Here is a 15,399-nt window from a genome sequence, read left to right on the forward strand (position 1 = left end):
CAATTTTCTTTTCGATCTCCTGAGGTCTCCTCTGGAGTTTGAGGGTTTTGGTGATCCCAAAAATTTAACATCAGCCTGATTCGTATTTCCACCATTTAACCGGTAACAGAACTTCCTAGTATGTCCACGCTTTTTACAAAATGAACACAAATAAAGAGGTTTTCCGTCATTATACTTTCTGTCATAATATCTTTTCCTAGGCGAGAAAGAAACACTACGGTTACTACTCCTACTACTGCCCCGGTATCTATGTTTAGATCGCGAACGTGTGTCTTTCTGACCTAAACAAGCCACTATTGAAGTATTTCGCTCATCATCACTTTTTAAAACGCTAGTTCTGCTATTGGAGATCTCATGGTTTAAAATTATCTTTTCTGCTCTTACTGCTGTCAAATCATCTTCATCACAAAGCCGTTTCTGTAGATCGCTATTAAGCACACCAATAACAAGAAGATCGCGAATGGCCCTATCCTTAAAGTTGCCGAAACCACACTGTTCCACAAGAACCTTTACCGCTAAAACAAAATCCTCCGATTTTGCCTTGTCTTCTACGCCAAAACTTGAAACTGTGAATAACCTCGGAATCAACTTTGTCAAATCTCTTCTGTAGCGCCTCTACAATCTGTTGATACGAAAGATTTTTCACTTCCTGACCCGGGAAAAGCTTTTTAATTTCGGAGAAAACCGTAACTCCACAAACAGCAAACGTGAAAAACGTATTCAAGTTGCTCCACATATTGAGCAAACGGAATTGAATTAGGCAAGAAAGGTTCCACTGTTGTTGACACCGACATACTTCTTTTTCTAAAATTATCCACTGAGAGCAAAAACGACCAACTTCATCCACTCGGGGCTCGAGCCGGTCGGACACAAGATATAAACCTGGCTGCACCAATAAACAAAACAAACAGCAACTCAGTCGAAATGCAGTGTCAATCAATACACTCCGGAGCACACTACGCTGTACTAGAAGCTCAGGCGGCTGTCGCTGTACCCTTCGAAGCAGGTAATAAAATCGAGGATCGTAATTTTTGTTTACCGCTTCTCAATCTTCTCGATTCCTCTTGCTCTGGCTGGTCAAACGTCCAGTATCAGCCGTGCTCAGTCCCGTATTCACAACAACAAATGCCACAGGTGATTTGGATGAACTTAAAAGATGAATTCTGCGAGTGATGGATCAATCAAGGTAACTCATTTTGCACTCACCGCATCAAAACAACGGCAGCAGTGTATACGCATATTTCTTTTCATGTGTGTTTGACGCAATCGCGTGGTGGCGCAATCTACTAAAAATAACCTCAAAATAAAAATGGCGTGTATCCTAAATACAATTGTAACATTTTATAAAGTTCATTTATCTTTTGAATAATAACAAAAAACAAAATCGCAATTCACACACTTTGACAAAAGAAAACACCATTTATTAAATAAAAGCACTATTGTCTGCTATTGTCTCCCGTTGTTCCAAAAATGCCAAATAGCAAAACCAATCAAATCTGGGAATGTGTGGTGAAATTATTGGTCTTTTTTTCAAAAATTAAAAAGAAAATCTCGTTTTCACACCGAAACTTTACAAAAAATGATAAAAGTTTGCTCCTCGTCGCCACTGATAAGACCAACAATCGAATTAAATAGATAATATACCTTTGATACCGTGATTACTAAAATATAAAATAACGTGTGTTTCAGTTAACGTACAAGATACTTCTGAACTTTATTTCCTTCCCATGCAACATTCATCTCAAACAATCAGATCATTATTTGTCGTACTCTATAACTCACTTCCCGTGAACACCTACACTGTAGTGCAACCATAACAACCTCAACCAATTCTCCACGTATGAACGACAAGGCTTGTTGGACGCCTAGCACGCTCTGATAAAACGCTGCCAATCCCGGGTTTACCGAAAAATTGCGAGGTTTTTTGTAAATCCACTTCATTGTTATGCAACGTACACACCAGTCAAGCAGTTTTACGAACATTGACTCCGCCCTCAAGAAAACGCTTCGGTAGCTGCTTTGTTTGAACGTGTGTGAAGTTGTTCGAACAACCATTTGACAGTTGGCGGCTCGGTTGGAAAAAATTAAAACGGTTTGATTTTGGTTTGAGTTGTCGGGGGTGGAGTTAAGGTTCGCCGAACATGTTTGAGCATTTGTAGTGAAGTTGCACAAACCCCCATATATTTTTTGATGGTTGGTGCTCAAGTTGGCGATTCGGTCGTTCGTGTGTGATATTGTTGGTCGAATAAATTGAATGTTCGTGTCGCTGTTGGTTAAATTTGATGGATGTTTGAATAAACGAGAGGTGGAATCAATGTTGGTCAAACTGCTTGACCGTGTGTACGTTCCATTAGACTCGCTGTCACTATTTTCTGTTCGATTTATTTGACATTTTCTGCTTTCTTTGCTTGCCGATACCCGGATGACGTAATGATGTCACTTTTTGGCCATCTTCCGCAGACGACACCTGTTCTTGATGGGCTTGCTCCATTCTTTGCAGAAGGAACATCTGTCTTAGATATCCCTTCTTCATATGCAGTTCCCTTTGAAAGTAAATGAGTTTAGCTACTGATCACATTTCTTTCATTAGGAGCTCAGCAATCTAAGCAAATGTCTGTCCATATGTGTATGTACACACTTGTGTATTTGTGCGTGGGAAAAAAAGATAAGAAAAAAAAGCAATGGGTAATGTTTTTAACATAACCGCGAGTAGACGTAGGACTTGTATAAACGTAACATATTTACATATAACTCTTAACTTTTAAATCTTCCCTTCCAGCGTAACGCTCTCGATTTCCAAAAATCCAAATGACACCCAGTACAGTAAAGAAAGACGTAAGTCCTACGTCAAAACAAGCCTACTTTTCAATTGATTATTCTCAACCGATTTTCTTGCATTAAGTTTCAATTCATTCTTTGTAATGCAATCAAGAAAGCTACAGAAATATAATTTGACTAAGAATCCTATCTTCACGTACAGCATCTTGTTAAATATTTTTTCTACAGTAAGAAACTTATGGTACCAGCAAAGGTAAAGGCGTAGGATTGCCAATCCGGAAATGGCGAGTTCTATTCTCAGTCCGGTTTAGGATGTTTTCGGGTTGGAAACTTTGTAGACACCCTGGGCATAGTGTATCTATTGTACAAGATACATTTCATGCAATAACAGGCATAGAAAAGCCGCCAGACATTCTAAATACTTACGCTCCCTCCTCTAATATGAACGTGTACCATCTTCTTCTTCTTATTGGCATTACATCCCCACACTGGGACAGAGCCGCCTCGCAGCTTAGTGTTCATTAAGCACTTCCACAGTTATTAACTGCGAGGTTTCTAAGCCAGGTTACCATTTTTGCATTCGTATATCATGAGGCTAACACGATGATACTTTTATGCCCAGGGAAGTCGAGACAATTTCCAATCCGAAAATTGCCTAGACCGGCACCAGGAATCGAACCCAGCCACCCTCAGCATGGTCTTGCTTTGTAGCCGCGCGTCTTACCGCACGGCTAAGGAGGGCCCCCGTGTACCATACACATGCGGAAATGTTGGCTTGACAAATGGATTGCGAGTGGTTTGGCTATGCGTCCAACTTGGGAATCTCGAGCTCATTCAGTAGCCGCTAGGTTACGAAGGCCGACGGAGGTCCTTCGTAGCTTAGTTGGTTAAAGCCCTAGTCTAGCGTACTGAGGGTCGTGGGTTCGAGTCAAATTGAAGGGAAAGTGGTTACTTCCAATACATTTTTTAAATCAATATCTTCCATATAATGTACATATTCACATATGAGTTTTAAGAACATTGTAAAATAGAAAATATTTCAATTAAAAACTGAGGACATGCTAATATATTGCCAATGGAAAGAAGGCCAAGTTTCAGTTGGAATGTAGAGCCATTGAAGAATAAGAACAAGAACATATGGAATCAAGAACAAAGTAACATATCTGTTTTTATAACGGTTTTAGGTTAGGGCGAAATATAAAAAAATACTTCAATGTTACTTACCAGGAATTTTTCTCTATCTTTCCTGCTGAAACTGTTCTGTTGGTTTTCTTACACTGACAACTCTATCATTCACTAATGCAAATTGGGAATCGTAAAAGAGATAATATTTTGCTTAGCAGCGGCGAATACCCATATTGAATTTCAAACGGATTGAAATGTAGGAATTCAGAAATGGGACGCACAAATAATTGATATCTGCTACAGTCCACTGATGGGAAGCGGTTCGCTTAGTCAGCTGGTGAGATATCCAGTGTCCCAATGAGCATGCAAAAACCAAGAGAAGAAGGTTAGCGGACGGCAAACGGCGACTGGGGCTTTTTCTGATTGATGATGATCGGAGGGAATTCAGCCTTATAACTGGAATTCATGAATAATACTCATTGGGCTAAACTATACGCAAAGATATAAGAAAAAACGGCTTGTGGTTTGGAGTAATAATATGTAGATACGCGATTGATTGATAACGATGATCGAGCTCGACGGGATATGCGAACTTTTGTTGTGATTTGTACATTGATGTTACTCTATATTTAGTGATATGTGGAACTAAATCATTGGTGTTTGCTCGCTTACCGTTTTTTTCACAGAATTTTATTAACTGTTTTTTTACGACGATGCACACATGGATGAATTATTTAAAATTTTAAATACCTGTCTGTACGCAAATGATGGTGACGGTTTAAATAAATAAATAGAATAACGATTCCCATCTCCAAACAAAGCATCAATTTCTTTTCAAATAAACAAATCCAAACAAAACATCTGTTCTTTTTGCTAACGTATGTGCTCAATGCTGAAAAAAATCACAAAAATAATAAACAAGTCAGATTGTTTTCCATTTACCTGTTTTAGGGGGATCAATGCAGTTACCCTATTTACATTGATTCAAAAAGCTATTTTCTATTTTACACCTCCGATGTCTTCCTGTGTTGATTTCATGTCTTCTTGTGTTATTGTCCTCTTGTCTTCTGGTCTTCTTGTCTTCTTGTCTTTTTGTCTTCTTGTCTTCTTATTTTCTGGTCTCCTTGTCTTTTTGTCCCTTGGTCTTCTTTTCTTCATCTTTTTTTATCGCTTATCCTTTCTAATATTACGGCGGCAGCTTTGACTTTATGCCCGAAAGTTTTTTTTTTTTTTTTTTGTGTCTTTATTAAGGAGACTTTCAGCCCGAGGCTGGCTCGTCTCCGAAATGCCCGAAAGTTCATTTCCATCATCAAGACAATATCAACAAATAAACTCTCACTGCAAAAAATCAATCATGGATGTACCTCAGTTAATAGAACCCGTCCGATGATCTCTCGAATTCGCCCAAAAGCTTTTAGAAGCAATTAAACTCCCTGAACCTCTCTTCTATGCACGCCGACAACTATCGATATAAAGCAGAGTGAATTTTTAATTTCACGCCACAGCCTAATGACGATAATCGATTAGAGCTTTTATGCAGCCCCCTCGCTATCACCTTGCTGTTTGTTGTCGTGAGAGACTGCTACGGGACCGCAATGAACACTCGAGGCATAAAGAGCGTCTTTTCTGACTTTGTATCGAGCAACGTTTCAATTTGCAGCAAATAGTTTGACTGCTCGGATTCACCTCATCAACGCAATACTTTCTATTTATGATGCCAAGCGTTGACCGCAGGCTTGCCAGCACTCGCCGACGACTTGAGCTGGACCGGCGATGACTATAGACTACGAAATTCTCGACGAGAAGAGAAGGGCGCGAGTTGCGAATCATTGAAGATGATGGCACGTTGTTCGTGTTTGCTTATTATTATTTTTTCTAAACCTACTTCAACTTTATCTATGGCACACAACCGGCGTTACTTCTTCCACGAGGGTTTGCTTCCTCCAGGGAGTGCCAAGCAAAGTGAATTGATACGCTAGACCAGACTGCTGCTCACACGGAGGCAGTAGTGGAGCGATTTTGCATGTCAATAACTAAGTGCCATCACCATACGAGTGGGGAAAGGAGAAGGCGTTTGATCTGTCTGTTCCAAACCACTGGACCAGTGCCTAAATACAATGATTTTTTTGCCCATTGGGTTCGGCAGAGAAGAACGGCTTTAATGGCTGCAAACTCCCGAAACCCCTTTCAGTTGAATTTTAATGGCTGTTATTCAATTTTCGCGAACGATCGCCAGGGATCGATCACCTAGAAATATGGTGAGGTGTTGAGCGGCGTGATTGAAAGAAGCACTCTTTTGGCAGGAGTGCACTGGGAAATGGATCAGGTGAAGATTTTTTTAGTTATGAAGATACTTTTGCGAGGTGCGTAGAGTAGAGTGGATTTGAACAATCAAATTGTTTTTGTGTACATTTTAAAGATTTTTTAATTGAAAGGTAAGTCTTTTATCTCGAAATATATTTTGTTTTGTTTTTGTTTCATGGAATCCGATTGAAGATTGTTTTGTTAACGTTTTTGCAAAACCTAATGATGGGTATGAACTATTCATTTTCATTGATTGTTTTTGTTCTTATCATGTACGATTAACAAAATTTCCATAAATAAACAAAATTATTCACAAAATATTTTTTTTCCATAAAAATTAAATAGGGTAGAGAACCATTTGGGCAGTACCCCCTATTCCCGTCAGCAACGTTCATTACTCGAGCGCATTGCTACCGAATTACTTGTTTTTTAGTACATGGTTAGTTTCTGTCGATAACTAGTGTGTACAAACAATCAAGCCATTTGGTTGGAACGTGATCGAGTTATTAACGTTGCGGATGGGAATAGGGGGTGCTGCCCAAATGGTCCCGCTCCCTACTTTCCACAAAATAATCAATAAAGAGTAATTAATAATCTATATAATAAAAATGAAATGGTCTGTGTTCGTATCCACATAACTCGAAAACGGATGGATGGATCATCTTCATTTCTTCAGCAGAAACGTCCGTTATAGTTTCCGACGGGTTTATATGATATTTCTTTAGTAGAAATCACAAGTAAATATGAGTAAATCGTAAAAAACTGAATTGTATGGATTTGTATGGAAATTTCGCATGGGCAGATCACAACGCGCATTTTCGCCTACTATGCAGGACAACGTCTGCCGGGTCGACTAGTAAAAAATAAAATCCATAAAAAAATAAATAAAAGCAATAAAATTGATAAAAATTTTCACGAACAATAAACGCTTTTAAAGAAGAGGTCATCTATGGAACAAATGCTGTTTTTTAAAAAAATTTCTTTATGGAAATTTTCATATTTTTTATTGCTCCTTATTGGTTTTTAAGTGGAAACATGTTAATTTTTTTGTGGAAAAAAAAATAATTTGTGGAAAATTTTAAGATTGTTGATTGCTACTATGAATTTATTTAAGGAAACTTTGTGTTTTTTCAACGGAAATTTTTGATTTTTGTGTGGAAAATAATACTTTTATAATTGTAATTTTTGCTTTTAACCTTTGGGTACAGCATCGCTTGCACAGGTCCATCGAGCAACTTTGAAAGTGCCGTCTTAGAAGTAGCCGTTAAAGTGCAACATCCTTATGTACGGGGGGACTCTATCGTAGACATCAGGACCATGTAAGTGCTAGTCAAATTAGTAACGTGGACCTTCCCAGATTTCAAGTTCCAGTGGCTGGTGGATGAAACCAAGCGAAATCTTCCAGTTGAAATGGATTTCGAGCATGAGGGTCGCAACGCTGAGAAAGTAGCTGAAATGTTCAAAGACTACAAATGACTCAAGGTTCCGAAAATCTACTGGGAGTATACAACTTCCCGAGTTTTAATGATGGAGTTCTTTAAGGGCGGTTAAGTCAACGACGTCGAATACATCGACAAAGAGAAACTGGACCGGTATGACATCGCCAATAAGATCGGGCAACTGTACGCTAATATGATCTTCCTGAAAGGGTTTGTGCAGTGATCCCCATCCGGGTAACATACTGGTCAGGAAGTCAGACAAAGGCGGCACCGAAGTTGTGTTGCTGGATCACGGAATTTACGCTAACCTCACTGAAAAGTTCCGCTACGAGTATTCAAAACTGTGGCTTAGTATATTGAAGGTTGACCTGATGGGGATGAAAAGACACGCACAAACCCTTGGCGTCGAAGGAAGCATGTGGGGTTTGTTCGCCTGTATGGTTACCGGCAGACCGTGCAACTCGGTGATACACGGTATCGATCGGGTGAAACAGGATGATGCTGAGAAAGAACTCATCCAAAAGGAAGGCAAACTGGTCATCCCACGTATCTCTGACGTGTTGGAAAAGGTCGACCGCCAGATGTTACTAGTGCTGTAAACGAACGACCTCATTCGCGGTATCGAAACCACCCTAAAGACCCAGAACCGGATGACGGCCTTCTGGGTGATGAGCAAGTGCTGCATCAAGAGCGTCGGTAGTCGGGAATACCAGGACGTGCCGGATCCTTGGAAAAAGCTGTCGACATGCCAGCGAAAATTGGGCAATCTTGAAGCTCAATATGTACTACCTCTACCGGGGATTGGTAACGTTACACTTCATGTCAGCGCTTAAAATGATTTTCTAGTTAGACTTTGGTAGGCAAGTGAAGAAAATATGACAAGTAGTATTTAAAAAGCGGACATTCAAGGTGTGGGGTATAGGCTTAACGATGTTTGCGATATTTTACTGCCTCTGATTATGTTGGTTTTGAAGTAATCATATTGTTACCAGGCACATCTATTTTCGATTGAATGAGATATATTTTAGTTTTATAATTTTTGTTGAAGATTTTTAGATTACCAGTTCTAAGATTATTTATGTTTAAAGTCTTTGTTGAAAAATGTTTTTTGAATAATATTGAAGAAAATGTATATTTATTACATTCTGTCACCGAATTACTGACCCTCAGGCAAATATGTGTCTCATTGCGTCTGCTGAAAGAATCGGGTCTATCGGCACCTTCCGCAATCGCAACACTACAAAGTAATTCGTTGTACCAATGCAACGAATTATTTTCTCCGATGGCGTCTTGGATTCAACAACAGAGACTAAATTCCTTAAATGATCTCACCGCGAGATGCACGACGATCAATTGGGGAGTCCCTTACTTTGAATCATCAAGCGCCTTAGGAGAATTATCGACATCTGGAACGTGTACTACTAGACAATGGAGATAGTGAACAACGCGAGCAGAAGCTATCATCACAACAATATGTGTATCGAGCTGACTGCGTGGGGCACTTATATCGTGTTGGATAGGTTTCATCTGCGAATTGGAAAACCGTGTGTTACCCCGACTGGTCAACGTTATCGCGATCTTCCGATCGCTCCGATACCGCCAGAATCAGCAGAAGTGCTTCAAATGCCCGTTTACCTTCCAACGTAAAACAGCGGTAGATGTTCTAGCCATTCAGTGCCAGTGAATTATTTCATTAGCATTAGCATTAGCATTAGCATTGAGCATTTCGCACAAATTCGTAGGTGGTACAAGCCAAGACTATTGTATGAGAGTAGCAACACATTCATCCGTTTCCACAGATATTGATTTGGGAGGAATCCCTATCTCTTAGATGGCAGCAATGCACTCTCCAATGGTCGAGATCTGTCCTGACCACGTCCTTGCGAATGCTGAGGAAGGGGAAGGATGGTTAGTTGGACACCTACTTAACCCTTTTGTTACCGACAAAAAAAAACACCCTTACGTTACCGACAGGGTACCCGGGTACCCACGGACTTAAAATGATCATAACATAGTCAGTTTTTCACCGATTTCGACGATTTTGGTTGCTACGGATGCAGGAACTTACCCGCTATTCGATACATGTTACAGAGAACCGATTCGGATTACCTGGTGACCGGAATTCCGGATTAACTGGGCCAAGTCCCAAAGTATGTGTGAATTGAAGATATATATTCAACCAAATGAAGATTTCTTGCGTGATGACTAATCAACTTCGTTGGAAATTTAAAGAATATAACTTAACTCTGTTACAGGACCATTTTATGAATTAATCCCGGAACAGTTATTCCGGAAATAGGTTCCCGTCGGGCCTAAAGTGGCCATAAACTTATTCTGAAGAAACCCTGGCAATATGGGTATCAAAATTCATGAAATTGTTTCGGAAGCATGATCCGATAAGTAATTGAACCAATAAGTAATTGAACCAAGTAATCAACGGGCCGGTCATCCTGGAACAGGTTCTCGTGGGGCCTAAAGTGGCCACAAACTCATTCTGAAGAAACCCTGGCAATATGGGTATCAAAATTCATGAAATTGTTTCGGAAGCATGATCTTTTGGGTTATTAGGCCATAAAATGGTTTGACAATGGACCGGTCATTCTCACACAGGTTTCCGAGGGGACCCTCATTTAGAAGAAACACTTGCTCTCTTCTTTTCCCGTTATTTCTTGTCAAAAAGACTTAAACATTCTTGACAGGTACTCAGAAACGATTTATAATGAACCACAGACGCTGTAAGTATCATTGGTGTTTGCTGAATAATTTACAAAAATAAAAAGAACGACTGAAATTTAAAAAAAAAATTATGGATGCAAAATGGGTCAAAAACGTGACAAAAGCGGAACGTGATGAAATCGGGTCGAAAATGTGATTAAGTCGGAGGTAGATAAAATCGAGGAGTGACAAAATCGGGTCAACACTGTGTAACTTTTCACTTCTCTCTTCTCATTTCTCTCATTTCACTTTTCACTTTTTACTTTCAATTTCTCACTGCTCACTTCTCACTATTCACTCCTCACTTCTCATTCGACCCAATAACCATTCGGCCTAACAGCCATTCAGCCTGATGACCCAACATCAGTCCCATCTTCTTGGAAAAACATGTTTCCGAAAATATTTCAAGAACTTTGATGCCAGGGTGTCTTCTAAATTAGTTTGTGGCCACTAAAGGCCTTTCGGGAACTTGTTCTAGCATGACTGTTCTGGTTGATATCCATCCTATGGTTTCAACTTTATGAATAACATGTTTCAGGAAAAAATCCAAGAATTTTGATACCCATATTGCCAGGGTTTATTCTAAATGAGTTTTTGGCCCCTGCTGGCCTTCCGGGAACTTGTTCCAGAATGACCGTTCCGATTGATATCCATCCTATGCTCTCAACTACATGGAAACGTGTTTCCGGAACAATTCCAAGAATTTTGATACCCATATTGCCAGGGATTCTACCAAATGAATTAATGATCACTTTAGGCCCTCCCCTCCGGGAACCTGTTCCAGAATGACCGTTCCGGGTCATATCCAATCTATGGTCTCAAGTACATGGAAAACATGTTTCCGGAACAATTCCAAAAATTTTGATACCCATATTGCCAGGGTTTATTCTAAATGAGTGTTTGGCCCCTGCGGACCCTCGGTTAACCTATTCCAGAATGACCGTTCCGGTTGATATCCATCCTATGGTCTTAACTACATTGAAAATATGTTTCCAGAACAATTCCAAGAATTTTGATACCCATATTGTTGGGGTTTATTCTAAATGAGTTTTTCGGTTCATATCCATCCTATGGTCTGAACTACATGAATAACATGTCTCCGGAAAAAATCCAAGAATTTTGATACCCATATTGCCAGGGTTTATTCTAAATGAGTTTTTGGCCACTACGGGCCTTTCTATGGTCTCAACTACATGGAAAACATGTTTTCGGAACAATTCCAAGAATTTTGATACCCATATTGCTAGGGTTTATTCAAAATGAGTTTTTGGCCACTAAGGGCCCTCCGGGAACCTGTTCCAGAATGACCGTTCCGGTTCATATCCATCCTATGGTTTCAACTATATGAATAACATGTTCCCGAAACAATTTCAAGAATTTTGATACCCATATTGCCAGGAATGAATTTGCGGCCACTATAGGGCCCACGGGAACCTATTCCGGGATGTCCGTTCCAAGTCCATATGATCACATGGTCCTAATACGTTGGGAAGTCATAATCCTCGAATTTTCTGCGAAACTGGTAGCTCAGGGTACAAGAAATCATCATTTGGATTCTATAAGATCAACTTCTATATTTTTGAGACATGGTCTTGCAAATCCGGAACTCCGGTAACCAGGTAATCCGGATCGGTCCTACGTGACATGGATCGGATAGAGGACGAATTTCTGAATCCATAGTAAATGGAATCGTCTAAATCGGTGAAAAAACTGACGAAGTTATGGTCATACCAAAAACGTGGGTACCCGTGTACCCTGTAGTTACGTTACGGGGTAAGAATATTCAAAAGCCCATCCCCAAGCCCCCCCTTACTGGGTTTTCATTTTCGTACCACCCAAACCTTAATTTTGCCGAGTTTGAAGATGTCACGGAGTTTCAATTTCCTGCGATGTTCAGAACCTTAAAAAAATTTCACTTGAAAACGAAAAAGGTACCCGGGTACCCTGTCGGTAACAAAAGGGTTAAGAAAGATGCAGAGAACTCTACGACCTCTCATAGGTGCCATGGAAGGTTTTTGGATTGTTAGTGTTGAAGGTTTAACAGTAGGAATCGTTCTGGTAGAACGTGAAACACAGAAAGAACTAAGATAGAAATACAAAGTAGGAAAGGGACGAGCCTGGAATTGAACCCACGACCTCCTGCTTATAAGGCAGAAGCGGTAGCAACTAGACCACCGAGCTCGTCTTTCAGTGCCAGTGGATCATTTCACACCACATATACGATTTTTTTTATTTCGATTGCTTCTTTATCCATCTGTGGCTTATAGGGAATATACAAGCTGATAGCAGTCGCGATTTAGGGGTGATCAAAATATTTTATAAACATTAAAAATAGGCTGTATGATGTCTATATTTTATAATGCTTGTCTCTCAATCTTTGTTAGAACTTATCTAGACATTCAGATGTTCAAATTAGAAATGTATGTAACACTTCTTGACGTCAAAGTGTTACGAGGGGGAGTGTTGCGCATAATCATGCGCGTCAATTTGAACATTATTTTAAAGATAAAATCATTTGAAACTTGAGCAACCCTAAGTATACTACGATACTGCTTTATGATAGCGTGCATTATCCACACAGAAGAAGAAATGAATTGCGATAGTGACAAGGTGCACGCATTGAAGAAAATGTATATTTATTACATTCTGTCACCGAATTAGTGAGTAGTATTGTATTTATTTAATTGTTCGTATAATAAATCTCTATTCTAAGACTTTGTAGCTGACCCTCAGGCAAATATGTGTCTCTGTCTCATTGTGTCTGCTGAAAGAATTGGGTCTATCGGCACCTTCCGCAATCGCAACAGTTTGTGTAAACTTCATATTTATTTGTTGCTTCTACCCTGATTTCTTTATTGGCAATTTACTATTTTTTTATGGAAAATTTCTCATTTTTTAGGGGGAATTTTTATTTTAGTCATTTCGAAAACTTAAACGACCTTAACCTATATACTTTTTGGGCACTAAAAAATGACTTTAAAAAATCATAGCTCCTTTGATTTTTAACCGATTTTGACGATTAGTTAGGTCTCTAGTTTTTAAACCTGTGAAGAGAATTGGCATTGGAATAATTCCGTGGTCGAGTGGGGTACCTTTTTTTTCTCAAATCGGATGACCTTGCTAAAAGTATTAGAACTTATTTTTTTTGGTGTGTCCTACTTCATGAAATCGCGAGACATGTTCAATAGTGCCGCTTCCAAGGTTCCTTGGTGGGTTTTGGACAGGTTCTGCGGCATTCCTGAATCTGGTTTTCCCGGGGAAGTAACCACGATATGATACGAAACCCATCTTGCGACGTCTCTAACTTCATAATTCCGCGAAAAGGGCTCAACAGAGTCTAATTTGAATTACCTGAGTGGTGCTGGTCAGTGTGGTAGTAGCGGATTGTGTTAAAAGATTAATCGAAGATACGAAATGAAACAAAGAAAGAGACGATACTAATCCGAATATTAGGTACATCGTCTATGTATCACTAGAGCTACTCGTTCTGTCAGAACATACTTGTGAGTACACAGACCACGATAATTCAGATATTCGACGGATGTCCTAAGGATATTCGCCGAATATCTGAATTATCGTGGGCTGTGTACTCACAAGTATGTTCTAACAGAACGAGTAGCTCTAGTGATACATAGACGATGTACCTAATATTCGGATTAGTATCGTCTCTTTCTTTGTTTCGTTCTGTCAATCGAACTCATATTCGTGTGCTAATGGGCGCCTACTATTCGAACGCCGATTGCTTCGATTTAGAAATTCAAATCTCATTCAAATAATTCATGCTTTCATTTCGTATCTTCGATTAATCTTTTAACACAATCCGCTACTACCACAGTCAGGTTCCGTGGCAATGTAGGAACCGGGAAAGTGGCTACTTTTTGATATGATCTGAAACCCATCTAGCGACGATTCAAACTTCTTGATTTCCCGCAACGAGCTCAAAAAAAGACCTGATTTGAGGTACACAGGATTTTGTTTTTACACGATTTTTTTTCGCTCGTATTTTTGATCGTGTGACTTCAATTTACCACCAAACTCTTCGCAACATGTTTCAAAAATCCAGAATAAATCGAAGAAAAATCACATGATAATTAATATGCGTTAAACATTTAGGATGAGTGGAAATTTGAGAAAATGTAAATCGTGTAAAAACAAAATCCAGTGTACTTGAGTGGTGCTGGTCAGGTTCCGTGGCATTCCGTAAACCTGGTTCCCTCGGGTAAGTGGCCACTTTTCGATTTGATCCGAAATCCACCTTGCAACGACCGTACAGTGAAGATCTGGTCCGTTGTCGAGCGGCCGCCAACGAAGTCGGCTTGATAACTTCCCACGAACTCATTCACTAATGGTGTTAGACGATGGAAGATGATCTGGGATATCATTTTGTAGGCGGCATTAAGGATGGTGATTGCTCGAAAGTTCTCACACTCCAGCTTGTCGCCTTTCTTGTAGATGGGACATATAACCCTTTCCTCGCACTCCTCCGGTAGCTGTTCAGTTTTCCAGATTCTGACTATCTATTTGTGCAGACGAGTGGCTAGCTTTTCCGGGCCCATCTTGATGAGCTCAACTCCGACACGCAAGTTATATCAGAGGCTCTACGCATCCCGCAAAGGCTTCGTGCCGCGAGCCGAAATGTGCCGGGATAAGGATGGTAGCATCTTGACGGACGAATGTGTGGTGATCGAAAGGTGGAAGCAGCACTACGAGGAACATTTGAATGGCGCTGAGAGTACAGGAAGTGAAAGTCAAGGCAGTGCAGGAGATGACTATGTCTTGAGAACGGCACAGCTGTTCCATCTCCTCGCACTCCGCTTCTTCCAGGCGGCGTTTTTTCTCCTGGAAAAGGCGGGTCTGCTGTCTCCGCTTTCGTCTATAACGGTCCACGTTCTGCCGGGTACCTTGCTGCAGCGCGACCGCCCGCGCTGCGTCCTTCTCCTCCAGAATATGTCTGCACTCTTCGTCGAACCAATCGTTCCGTCGACTTCGACTCATATACCCGACGTTGTTCTCCGCTGCGTCGTTAATGGCTGCTTTG

The 15,399-nt window shown here is 40.2% G+C and overlaps 1 pseudogene; it reads left to right on the plus strand.

Annotated features, from left to right (window-relative positions):
• The first annotated feature begins 7,405 nt into the window (after positions 1–7,405).
• LOC134208905 (aarF domain-containing kinase 1-like) lies at positions 7,406–8,701 on the plus strand (annotated as a pseudogene).
• The last annotated feature ends 6,698 nt before the right edge of the window (positions 8,702–15,399 follow it).

The sequence above is a fragment of the Armigeres subalbatus genome, chromosome 2 (assembly GCF_024139115.2).
Source record: "Armigeres subalbatus isolate Guangzhou_Male chromosome 2, GZ_Asu_2, whole genome shotgun sequence".
Classification (NCBI taxonomy): Eukaryota; Metazoa; Arthropoda; class Insecta; order Diptera; family Culicidae; genus Armigeres; species Armigeres subalbatus.